This window comes from Pinus tabuliformis, chromosome 7 (genome assembly GCF_031772625.1).
Source record: "Pinus tabuliformis cultivar Carrire ecotype Pingquan chromosome 7, CPIR1, whole genome shotgun sequence".
Classification (NCBI taxonomy): Eukaryota; Viridiplantae; Streptophyta; class Pinopsida; order Pinales; family Pinaceae; genus Pinus; species Pinus tabuliformis.
The window spans coordinates 608,703,325-608,717,181 of record NC_142293.1 but is presented as its reverse complement, the minus strand read 5'-3'; the positions used below and the strand labels follow the sequence as shown (position 1 = coordinate 608,717,181).

The 13,857-nt window shown below is 33.5% G+C and overlaps 1 long non-coding RNA gene and 1 pseudogene across 1 annotated transcript; one reads left to right on the top strand and one right to left on the bottom strand.

Annotated features, from left to right (window-relative positions):
- Positions 1–2,044: 2,044 nt before the first annotated feature.
- On the bottom strand, positions 2,045–2,970 carry LOC149248905 (uncharacterized; annotated as a pseudogene).
- Positions 2,971–8,174: 5,204 nt separating this feature from the next.
- Positions 8,175–9,314, top strand: LOC149248904 (uncharacterized). The gene is made up of 2 exons (XR_016265794.1): positions 8,175–8,724; positions 8,859–9,314. It is a non-coding gene; the product is annotated as an uncharacterized LOC149248904 (long non-coding RNA).
- Positions 9,315–13,857: the final 4,543 nt, after the last annotated feature.

The window sequence follows — 13,857 nt, the reverse complement described above, 5'->3', positions numbered from 1 at the left end:
TCAAACCTTCCAAGTTTTCTTTCAAACCATCCATATTAGCTTCCATCCCATCCTTAAAACCTTCCATGTCTGAGTTAAACCCTCCATGTCCCCTTTTAAATCATCCATGTCCCATTTAAGTTCATATTTTGTTGTTCTTTGTGAGTGAAATTTGTTGCACTTGGTCCCGTAATTTTGATATATCATGTTGCAATTCTTCCTCTTCATGCATCATAGTAGAGCTTTTTGAGGGATTAATGGGTGTACAATTATTATTTTAGGAGACATTGTACAACCTAATATCGATATATATGCTTCAATATGCCCTTGGAATCACTTCAAACCAATTTTTGAAACAAAAGATGTAAAGTTTCAAAAAATACATACCTTTTTCTTTCTTTTTAGGAGTTCCATATTGAATTTGTTGTATCTTTGTAATTTTAAATATCCAAGGTCTGAAATTTCATCCTCTGGTAGCCCTATGAGGCTTCTTTCAAACCCCACAATTCAGACCGAGATAGGATTCTTCAAGAAATAGTTATTCCTGATCTCCCATGATGAGCAGATTATAAATTTGTTTAGTAGAGCGAAATTGTACCGAGTTCCATGTGTCACTATTTCGACCTTTGGCCTTGAAAACGATAAAAAAAGAAGATAAAGACTATTTGATTTCAGTCACTTTTTACAAAATTCAAATCAAATTCTCAGAGAGAAGGTTATGACGATTTTCTTTAGGTCACCTATTTGAGATTGAATTTTGGATCCTTCAAAAAACCCTATCTTCCTTATATCATATCTATGAAAATATAGTGAACCAAACTCTAAAAGTTTTACACGAAATTCACAACGCTTTTGGCTCCACGTGGTAAAAATTTCATTGTCTTAAGCATAGTAGAAAAAACATTATAGCGAAAATTCTAAGATGACCTGTTTGAAGAAGTGAAACCCTAGAATCCAAAGCTTTGATATGAAATGTTAAGCAACTAGCTCACAAAAAATACATATCAACAACTTAAAACTTATCCTCTTCAAGGGGGAAACCTCATTTACATTACATAAATGAACAATTCTTGGATGATTCAAGTGATAAGACCTCATTGGTATATATAGGAGTTTAAGGGTTCACAATATAATTAGACCCTACATAAGAATAATAATGTAAGGGCACAAAAATAACAATAGTGTGCTTCTATGGGGCACAACAATATGTTCTCTACGAAAATAGTTGAATGTTTGACTGACATACTCCCCACCATTATCCATGGGTGGATTCTTGATAAAAAGGGAGGATCTCTTTTCAACAAAAGCTTTAAATTTTTTGAAAGGGGCTAAGACTTCACTTTTAAACTTAAGAAAATATACCCAAGATTTGCAAGAGAAATCATCAATGAAGGTAAGTGCATACTTAGCTTCTAAAAAATAATGAGTTGGAAAAATCATAAGATCACTATGCACTAACTCGAGAGGAACAATAGCCCACAATGCTTTCCCTTTCAAAAGGGATCTTGATGTTGTTTGCCAAGAACACATCCTGGACAAACTCCATCTATGCATCACACCTTAGGAAGCCCAAGAACAAGATTTTGAAAATTCATTTGCTGCAAATATCTATACTTAAGGTGTCCAAATCTTTCATGCCAAATCTTACTTAATGAATTAACATGTGCAATAAAAGAGTTATCAAAAGTAGGCTCAAACTTGAAAATCTATATAAGTGAGAGTCGTGATCTATCTGTCCATATTCAACAAAAACTTCTAGATCTTGTAGTTCTCGAATGACTACATCATTGGGAGAAAACTCAACTATTTTACCATCACCAGAATGGAAGACCTGATAAATAGAAATTAACTTTTCGCATATGTTAGGCACTAGAAAAAAATTCTTGATGCAACCATAATCTAACTACATAGTGCCTGATCCACGAACATCAAGCTGTGAAGAGTCTCCCACTGCAATCTGGGAAACACTACAATCAGATGGAGATGGAAGCAACTTACTGGAATGATTCATATGATGAGATGCACCTGAGTCAAATATCTAGCAATTTGAGAATGCATGTAATGCTCAAACAGATAAAGCATGCCCTCTACCAGATGAAGAGGGTTTGGATACTGAAATATTATGTTGCTTCATCACTTCATTCAATGCTTCAAGTTTCTTATAACACTTGGATTCTGGATGCCCTTCTCCTCCACAAAAGCTGCAAGTTTCATTTGACCTCTTCTTCCATGGCTTGGAGGAAGACCTTTTGGACTTGGAAGAGGATGGAGAGGGATTTGACTTTTGTTGAGGTTTGGAGGGAGGCTCACTACTTTGAGTAGAATCCTTCTTCTTTTGAGGACTAGCTTTGGATTTTCCTTTGGAGATATGTGCTACAAGAGCTTGAGATGTAGAGCTAGAAAGAGCATCTAACTATTGAAGCTTAGATTGTTCTCTTGTTAAGCGTTCACAAAATAACTCAAAAGAAGGCATTTTAAAATTATCACCAAGTGCATCCATTGTAGAATAAAATGTAGAAGAAAATACCTGATACAAACCCTTCAGCTTGGATAAAATCAAGAAAATGCACTCACTATTTGATTTGGTGTCTTCACATCCTTTTAACTGTGTAACCAATGACTGAAATTGACAAGATAGTCTTCAATAGAGGCATGCTCATCAGGGATCAATGAAGACAATTTCACTTCCAATTGTAAGGCCTTGAACTCATCTACTTTGCAACATAGAGAGGTAATCTTGTCCCAATTTTTCTTCGGAGTATCACATTTATCAAGATGGAATAACAAATTGTCTGAAACATGAAGGCCAGTTAAACCCATGGCTTCATCAAGCTTGATTCTTTAAGAAAACTTCTCCATTTCTTTGGTGAAGGTGGGTTGATTTTCTACTAAAATTTTCCACAATCCCTTTGATTGGAGTTGTTGCATTTTGAGCTTCCATGTATGATAATTATGGGGAGTGAGGAGCTCAACGGTCCTCAATTCTGCCATGTTATCACAAAGAATAAAAAAATCCCCCTCCAAATAAAAGCCCACAACAAAATATTTCAAAAAATAATCAATTAAAAATACCTTTGGTGGAAAATTTGTGGATGATGTGTAGTTCTTACACGAAATTTAAATGCACAACAAAAATTTTCCAGCGCTGAAGCAAAGACGCCACATGACAGAAAAATAACAAATTCAGGCAAAAAAGCCAATATCGATGGATGTTGGACTTATGACATGGTCCAAAAAATATGTTAAATGCAGATTGAATAGAGTTCTTGCACTCTCTAAAGACGGGGTGCCACAAACTCAATGATTGCAAAGTCAAGCAATCAATCTGGCTCTAGAAATCATAAGGTTGAGTGTGCCCCACCAAATGGCCACAAAAAAACCGAATGCGTCAACAAAGAAGACAAAGGTTTATGTTGCGATATGCAATTATTCTCCTCCAAGATTGATCCAATATGGGTCTAATTTGTATGGATATAAGTCCAAGAAAACAACATCAAAAATCGATGGAAACAATCAAACAAAGGGAAGGGGCTCGTAGATCTACTCTGATACCATGAAAGAGTCTCAAACTCTTCAAGATCGTACTAAAAAGCTAACCTTCTACATTATTAAACACATAAAAAACGAATCTGTATATATACAATGGGATGAGACCCATCGATAACCTCCATAGTGGGGAAAATAGAAAACCTACATGAGCTTACAGCTCACAATGAAAACTAATTTCCTTGGAATTTACTTTCTTTAAAAATAACCAACACCAACACAATTCATTCTGTATACGTTCATTCATGACATCACTTAAACATATAAAAGATCATTTTACTATGTTATTCATAGACAATATTAAATGGACTCTCTATTAATTATTCATAAACCAGTCAACTAAATTTTGTTATCTTCAAACAACATCTTAGTTTATTTCAGCGTTCCCTTTTTCCCTGACTTCTAGGGAATGCTTGTTATAATTAATGTTCAGAATTTGGATTGATTTAATCCTATATTTGTTTTATTTACTTTCACCTTAAATCATGAATTGACATACCATCCTAGATCCATCTAGCTCTAGATCTATCATGCACTGAGAGGGATTAAATCCCTCAAGGTGCAAACTTTCTTTTTGGAGTGTGGAATTTGAGGAAAGGTTTGCACCTCGAGGGATTTGATCCCTCTCGGGGCATGACAAATTCGAAGCTAGATGGATCTAGGTTGGTTCCAGTTGAGGGTGACAATGACACATTTTTAGATTATCATTATTATGTATATGTTTGAGATGAACTTCATACATTGAAATTTACATTATGTTTTCTTTGTTTGACATGGCTATATCATTCTCTTCTTTAATTTTGTTTTTGTTTCTTGCCTTGAATGGTTTTTGTGTATGCGCTTGGATGCTTTGAGTGGTTTGTGTGTTTATGTGTTTGGATTTGGATGGTAATGTTTGTGAATGTTACAAATTTTGTGTTATATTTCTATATGTGTATGTAATTTTATATTAGTAATTAGTTGGTGATTATGAAGGGAGAAAATCATGTCGATAGTTTGCAAGAGGATTGATACTGCACATATATTTCATTTGATTTTAGGTATCACAACTTTTGACAATTAATAATTCCTAATAGTTTCCCTCTAGTTATTACTAAATATATTTCGAAGAGTAGTTTTAATAATTTATTGTATCAAGATTGCTCTTGAAATGTTTCGTTTCATTGCTAATGTGTTAATTTATTTACTTCAAAACATTTTGATGATTTATTTATTTTATCTATAGTTTGTTTGCAAAATTCAAGAAATAATTTAATTTTGATTTTTTTTAATGAGTGGTTAGATTTACAAAATGTTTAAATTATTTTTTAGTTTTCCATCTTTTCATGTTGATTATATGAAAATGATAGTTGATATTGTAAACTATTGAATACGTTAACTTGAACTAATGTAGTAGACATCAGACTTTCTTGGAAAGTTATGGAAATTCCGGTCATATTTAGAGAAAATCCGACAAGGATTTTTGTAAATCCAAGTTATAGTTGTTAAACTTCAAAATTTTAGGTGTCATAAGCATTTTTGATGGTGTTGAATCCATTTACACCATCAAAAACAAGATTCAAACACTGCCTCTACAAGATTTTTTGAAATTTGTTTGTCCGGATTTTGGCCACTTTTGGTCGTCTAGGAAAATTCCTCTGCCTCGTTAGACGATTCTCGTTGAATTACTATAACACAAAAATCAAAGCAAATTGTCAATCATTTTTTTTTTCATACACTAAAATCAACGCACATTATTAATCCAATAAGTTTAAGTTTATGTACCATCATACATTGAGTTACATCAAATTAGAAATCACCATCTACGTTGAAATTAATGCATCCAATGCACACAATCAAATAAAATTAGAAAACTTCTACACTGAAATCAATGAATCTAATGCAAGCAATCAATAAGATTATAAATCAACATATACACTAAAATCAATAAATCTAGTGCAAACAATCAAATGATTATAAATCACCATCTACAATGAAATCAATGCATCTGGTGCAAACAATCAAATACAATTAGAAAACAACATCTACACTAAAATCAATGCATATAGTGCAAATAGTCAAATAGGATTAGAAATCACCACATGCACTAAAATTGATGGATCTAGTCCAAGCAATCAAATAGGATTAGAAATCACAATCGACACTTAAATCAATGCATATAGTGCAAGAAATCAAATAGAATTAGAAATCACCATCTACACCGAAATCAATGCACTTAGTGCAAGAAATCAAATAGAATTGGAGATCACCATCTGCATTGAAATCAATGTATTCAGTGCAAGCAATCAAATAGAATTAAAAAACATCTACGCTGAAATCAATGCATCTAGTGCAAGCAATCAAATAGGATTAGAAATAAACCTCTACACTGAAATCATTCATCTAGTGCAAGAAATGAAATATCATTAGAAATCAACATCTACACTGAAATTAATGCATCTAATGCAAGTAATAAAATAGGATTAGAAATCACCATGTACCATGAATTCATTGCATTTAGTTCAATAAATCCTCTTCCCTCTCACCCCCCTCCATCTATATCTATATCTCCCTCCATCTCTCCTTCTTTATCTCTCTATCTCACCCCCAAACATACACACACTCTCTCCATCCCTTCCTTTTCATTTCCTCTCTTTCTCTCTCCACTTTTCTCTCTATATGTCTTTTTTCTTCCCTCGATCTCTCCCCTTCCAAATCCAACTCTTTGTCCTCCCTCTCTCCTCCTCTCTCTCAAGCCGTCTCTCTCTCATTCTCTCCCAAATCCCTCTCTCTCCCCCCATCTCTCTCTCTCTCTCTCTCTCTCTTCCCTCCAACCTTGTCATTATCTCCCTCCCTCTCTCCTTCTCTCTCTCCTTCTCTCTCTCCCTCCCTCTCTCCTTCTCTTCTTAATTCATTTTACAAATATTTAATTAAAAGAAATATTAAAAAATTTTGGAGCAAGATTTTTGGATTCCTTGGGTTGAAATAACCTTTTTATTTTATTTTAGGAAATGTTTTTTACTTTATTTTAGGAAATGGTATTGACTTTAGTAAACAGTAAAATTGTTTAAAATTTTAAAAATTTGGAATTTTATTGTGGTAAATTTTTTTGTTAAAGGTAATATTTCTTTCGATTAGTTATTTTATCATATAGGTTGAATTTGAATAACTATATAAAACATTTTAATTAATTTTTTTATTTTTAGATTTTCAGATTTTTTTTTTAATCAGCATTAAAAAAATTTCAACTTTCATGATGGACTAGACAAACTTACACATCATATTAGGCCGTAAAAGAAAATCTAAAACACTCAATAATAAGGTTATATGCCAATTATACCGTGAAAAATAATTCATCTTGTCATGTGTTTTCAACCCGTGGACGTTATCTTACACTTCTACTTAAAAGTGGATGCTTCTGGATTTGAGAGATCTGTGGTTTTTATCTTTTGAAATGATCGGAAAATCCACAGTAGAATTATTTTCGAACCAACGTTTCGAATCCCAAGTGGGATCCATCATCAGGGTAGAAGAATGATGATAAAAGAAGAGCAAACAGGAGGAATAAATACTAAGGAGGAAAAATTCAAATGGAAGAACAACAGTCGGCTAGAACCCTAAATTTTATGAAAAATTAATTTTTATTTCATATTAAATGTTATATATTTATTAATAATTATCATTTAAAATAAAATAAATTAATATAATAATAACTTAAACATTAATTAATATAATGTTAATAGGATAATGATCAACTATTTTAATTTATAAATAAACCAAATTAATAAATATTTGATTTTATTGACAATGAAATATAATTACTTATTAATATATAAGTAATTATATATTAATAAGTAATTATATTTCATTGTCAATAAAATCAAATATTTATTAATTTGGTTTATTTATAAATTAAAATAGTTGATCATTATCCTATTAACATTATATTAATAAATGTTTAAGTTATTATTATATTAATTTATTTTATTTTAAATGATAATTATTAATAAATATATAACATTTAATATGAAATAAAAATTATTTTTTCATAAAATTTAGGGTTCTAGCCGACTGTTGTTCTTCCATTATCATCATTCTTCTACCCTGATGATGGATCCCACTTGGGATTCAAAACGTTGGTTCGAAAATAATTCTACTGTGGATTCTCCGATCATTTCAAAAGTGGATGCTTCATTCAAACGCAAATCAGTATACTAGTGCCCACAAGAAGATAAAGAAAATAATAATAATATAAATATGATAGAAAGAAGATGCTTGATCAAATGAAACGGATAGTGAGTTGAACACTGAGAAGTGATGGGTTGTTGATGATGTACACGAAGAGAAGATCTCAAAAATGCTTTTGTTCACCTGCAATTGCATGTAGAATATGATCTGGACCCGCAATAAGATGAAGTCCGAGGCGAATACAACTTTCTTGTTCTGCGTGTTCTCTGTAAGGGTTCAGTGAATTAAACTTTTGCTTTTCTACGGAAAGGGAAAGCAGATGATCAACTTGACACATCAGCGTCAAACTTTAATTGACAATCAAACAAACCAGCACATGGATGAGAATATCATCCGGAGGAAAAGATGGCATCCGAAGGACTTCGATCGCTTTCAACCCGGGACGGATGGCATCCATATCAAGATACGAAAAGAAAGATGAAGATGCCCACATTAAAAAAAGCAAGATGTCTTCCTTGGTAGAAAAGAAATATGAGGAAGAGTATTAAACAGAGGATGGGGAGAAAGATTATCAGAGCGAGCTATCGAAGGAGAGAACCAGCCGCGCATTGAACTGAGCAAGGGACGAAACAGAATTAATTTTGATTAACATTTTATTAACCTTCGACTTTGCCTTGGCCTATGGCAGTTCCTGAAGGTCACACCGATTTGGGTGTGATACAAGGCGTAGTCAGGTGGTTGCTGCAATAGTTGGGACTCTCCCAAGTTATTCTCAGCTGCAACATTCCCAAGTTATTCACAGTGTTCCAGCCGAGAATATTATGGGGAGAGTACAATTGGTCACAACAACCAGCGGACTCCACGTTGTATGAGTTCCCCAACTGGTGTGAGCTTTATGAACTGCCATAAGCCAAAGCAGACTTGCAACGCTGATAAAACATTATGCAAAGTTAATTCCGTTTTTGATAGTCGAGTGTGCAAATATTTCTCCTCCTCTTCATAATAACCTTCAACATTTTTCTTTTTAAGCAGGTAAGGAAAAAGTTTTTTCCACTTCATTAATTCTGTGAGCATATTTTTCTCTGTTTTTTCGATCTTGATATACATGCCATCCCACACCATTTCAAAGCTGTTGAAGTCCTGATGATGCCATTCTTTCATTGCAGGTCTAATGCCTTATGTTTATCTCCTTCTTTTGTTTTGGGAGGAAAAGAGAAATATTACTTCGGATGTGAAACATGAAATCCTTAATGGAAAAGATGAATTTGTGGTGTGAAACTCGGAATCCTTAAAGATGAACACGCAGTAGAGGAAGGCCGTCTTCTTCATCTTATTACGTGTTGAAGATGATATTTACACAAATAGTTGTTCTTCTATTGGCAATGGAGTGTGGTGCATTCGTAGAAGTTAAGAATATTGGAATATTCTTCTACTGCTTGTCGATGGAAGGTTATCATTACGGAACATTGAAAATTGAAAATTTGAATGTATACCCAAAATTTAAGATTATTGGAACATTTTTGCTTCTTTTTAATGGAAGGTTATAGTTATGTAAGATTGATAACTGGAAAACTGATTTTATTTAAAAGATCGATAATTGAAAAATTGATTTTGTTGGGAAAGTTGATTAGAATGGGGTTTTTTAATTAACCGATGTTTTTTTGTTGGAGATTTTGACTTGGAAAAAAGATTTGGTAAAATCTTGCTTTGTGTTGTTTAAATTAAGTTTTTTATTATCTATATGAATTCAGTATCTTAAAAACGCTGAGACACTTGGATTGTGAAGACTTCACAACTCAGATTTGTGACTTGGAACAAATTCATCCTAAATTCAAATTCAATAATAATATCTCCCAACATGCCAAAACTAGCAGTCACTCCACCAGTTGTCGGTGACGTCAGAATCGATATATATAACAACTTTTTCTCCTTCTGATGAATATATAATGCAGAAGCTATTTTAGCCATTTGCATTAAACTAAAACTTCCTTCTTGCATACGTGCTCCTCCGGAAGCACACACCATAATTAATGGAAGAGATTCCGCGGTAGCGCGCTCGATCAGACGGGTTATTTTCTCACCTACTACAGAGCCCATACTACCTCCCATGAACTGAAAATCTAAACAAATTTGACAAGAAAACACCACCATGTAATACTAAGGAAGAAAACCTGGGCAGCCAAGGTCAGAAGTGAACATGGTTTAGAGTTGTGCGCTCTGAAATTTAGGCAGCACTGGTTAGGGTTTTCCTGATGTGGTTGCATTTTCCCGGTAAGAAAAAGGGTACTTTACTTTCATAGAGAATTTGGTTTCCAACCTTGAGTTATATAAAATCTAAATCTATATAAATCGACTGATATACACCCCATAGGTGAACCAACTTATCCGTTGGCTGAGGCCGCGTTGATGTAGTGATTTCAGTAAAAATAATATAGAGTATATTAATGTCCTTTGTAATATGTCTTCTGTTTGAATCTGAAGGGAAACCTCTTGATCAAGGTGGGGGCTCCACATCAAAGTAAAATTGCATTTGGTTTCCAACCTTGAGTTATATAAAATTTAAATCTATATAAATCGACTAATATACACCCCATAGGTGAACCATCTTATACTTTGGCGGAGGCTTACTCAAACATGAATGTAATATTGTTATCATCGATTATCCGTTGATGTAGTGATTTCAGTAAAAATAATATAGAATATATTAATGTCATTTGTAATATATCTTCCGTTTGAATCTGAAGGGAAACCTCTTGATCAAGCTGGGGGCTCCACATCAAAGTAAAATTGTGTAGGATACATTTTATCATTTGTAATACATATGAATATCATGAACTCACCCTCTTATCATGAAAAGGGCTAAAGTTAAACTTCAAAAATTTTACGGGGATGAGAAGAGTAACAGTAAAACAATGAGAGCTTGTAGTATTGATTGAAAATGAAATCTTTTGCAAGTTAGAATTTTCAAGAATTAAGGTGTGTGGCAAAGAAAGGTCACCCAGTAACCTCAATTTATTTTTTCTTTTACAAAATAAGTGCAGGTGATTGTGGACACTAAAAGTAGCCAAAAACAATTCATGCTTGCTTCCACTATCCGTACTACTACAGTACTATCCATATTTCTAGCAGTTGCAAGTCAACCTCACCGACATCATTATTTCTTAAAACCACATATTGTAGGGGTTGATACATGATCTTTAATCCATAAATAAAATGCACTATGATATAATTAATGTGAAGGAGCTTTTCTTTTCTCAACCTATATACCAAAACATAAAAAATCTTCTAGCATTTTCAATCCTTTATATCCTTAACCTTATGTGAAGTATGTGAAGTTCCAAAGGTGGATGTGTAAATGGATATCAAATGTCTATCAAAATCCTACACCTAAAATGCTCTTAGACAATCGTCAAATATGAGGCAAACCATCCTATATATTTGGTCCAAAATTGTTGCCAAAACCATTAGTTAAACATCGTATGACAATGTAAATGCTTGAGTAACAAACGACATAATAATTTATCTTCATATATTGGCACTTCTTTACAAGGTAAATTATGTTCGTGATGCTACCCATGACTGGTTAACCATTTACTTCAGCATTGTTCTACCTTCCTTGCTATTCTGCTATCGCTTTCCTTGATTTTCTCACAGAAAGTGCTTCAGATTCAAGAATTTGGAAATCAACTTATTTTGAAACCAATAACTTCACATTTTGTTGTTTTTAGGAAAAATGAATTATTAAAATTCCCTTCTTATGTTGTGCCATCTTGCTAGTAAATCCACTTATATGCCTCAACGCCATAGTTGATGACAAGAGTAATGTGTAAATCCCACTTGAGATAGGATGTAGCCACCGCTCATAAATTCACCCTTTTCTACTTATTTTAATAGCAATTGATAGGTTTAAGAGCTAACTGTTTCATCCTAATTCCTACTTTTATTTAAACATAACATGTAATTGTTCTTGTAGCTGTTAGTTCAGATGTCAGACCTACTCATCATAGACTTTTTAACTGATAAATTAATGCTCTCAATCGATTGAATGTTTTAATGCCATCTTCCTTCATTTTCCCAGTGAATTCCTCTAGTTGTGAGTATATCTCGTCTGTTTTTGGATGTCATCATTATCACCAATAATTCTCATAGTAACTTATTTTGGAAATAATGGAATGCATTTTTGTATGTCACAACAACTCGTTCACCAACAATCTTGTTAACATGATTTATAGCAGCATTACAATCATAAAATACATGTTAAGTTTTGACAATGTGAATGGATGTTCCTTGTGGAATAATGAATTGCACAAGTTATTCCAATATTTCACTATATTGATAAGGAGGTTTTTCATCATTCTTCTTTTCTAAATTCCCCATAAAATTGCTTTCAACGACATACCCTGATTCCTTCAATTGCTTAGTAAATTCCTATAGCTTTCTGTATATCTCTTTAGATTGTGGATGTGAACTATCTCTTACAACAAATGAATCCACCTAATCCTTAACTTCAATCCAACTGCATGTGGGTTCCTTCTTGAGGGACGTGTTTTTCATTGTTCTCCTTAGTTTTGCTGCATCATTCCATTTCCTGGCCACTGCATAAGCATTTTAAAGTAGAAAATATGTTGGTCCATCATGTGGCACCAAAGAAAGCAAGAATGATTTTTTTTCATATGTTTTCCATGTTTTACATGACCTTGGACTCTACAAGTAGCAAGCAGGATTCATCCCCAAAGCACAATACTAAAATGCCATTTTATTGATAAGATCCATTGCCTCTTCGAACTATCTACCATGACCAAGAATATCGACTGTGCAGACATAGTGTTCCACTCTTGGTGTGATACCATAATATCTACTTGTAAAATTGAAGTATGACAACCTTCATCAACTAGCCATACATGAATTTGTTTGTTGAAGCTTGCAAGTAGTTGCTTTAGAGATTCCAAGTGCAGATTTAAATTCTTCAGCACCCCTCACTATAGAATATGGAGCTTCCTTCTATGAAAAAGCACTGTAACCTTCCCAAAGCTGCATGAGTAGCACAGCTACTCCTCTACGAGCTAATGGTCTAGTGAACATGTCTATCAAACATTCACCCTTTACCAATTTTAACATTTTATTGGCATTTTCAATAGCAAAAATGTTTTCTTTATCACCAAAATTGGTTTCCCATTCCTTCTTTCTAATGGCCATGGCTATGAAAAAGGATGAGAAATCGCAGAGAAAAAGAGTGAATCTAGGGAAAAGGAAAAAAAACAAAGTGGTCCCAATTGTTGTTGCTTGCAAATATTTCGACAGACTACCACTGGGTAATAAAGCAAGATCATTATGAATAGATTGATTTATAGGGGAATGGAAAGAATTTTATTTATTTTACAATGGGACTTTAATCTCATTTAATTTGAAGCTTTCCACTAATATCTCACAATCATTGTTGCCCATGAGACTATGTTATGTTTAGGAATTTCACAAAACACATTGTGTGCCTCCTCCATGCTCTCACATTTGGCCCGTAAGTCAATAAGAACACCGCCTTTAAAGAAATCTATTTCAAACCTAGTTTTAAATACACGAGAAATAATCAACTTTCCCTTTTCCAAATACATTACAATACATGGCAAGGTGTTTTATGTTATGACATTATTTTAAGACAAAATAACAATTTCGTCTCAACTTGCCTCTTTTAGTTCTTATTTATTTTAACAGATATTTACTCTCTATTTTGTTCGTCTTTGTGGCAACATAACAGGGTTTTTCTATGAGCCATTTATATGGAAAAATATTTACTCTCTATTTTGTTTGTCTTTGTGGCGACATAACAGGGTTTTTCTATGAGCCAAAAGGATCGAACCTTACACCACCAACAATTTGTGCTCAATGTTGTGATATACCACTCATCCTTTTCATTGACCCTCTTTGCAGGATTCGAACCTGAAACCCTACACCAATGAAAGATACATTAAATCTAAGAATGCAATGCCTTTGAGGTGCCTGCTAGTGCCCTATAACAACCTGATCATATATTTATTCCATAGAAGAACCCGTTTGTGTGTTCCTATTCCACTCCTTTATTAGAGATCGAGGTTTAAATAGCGACAATTGACTGACATGAGAGGAGGATAACTGGCTCGCTTTTATTGGGATGAAAGTACACGGAACACA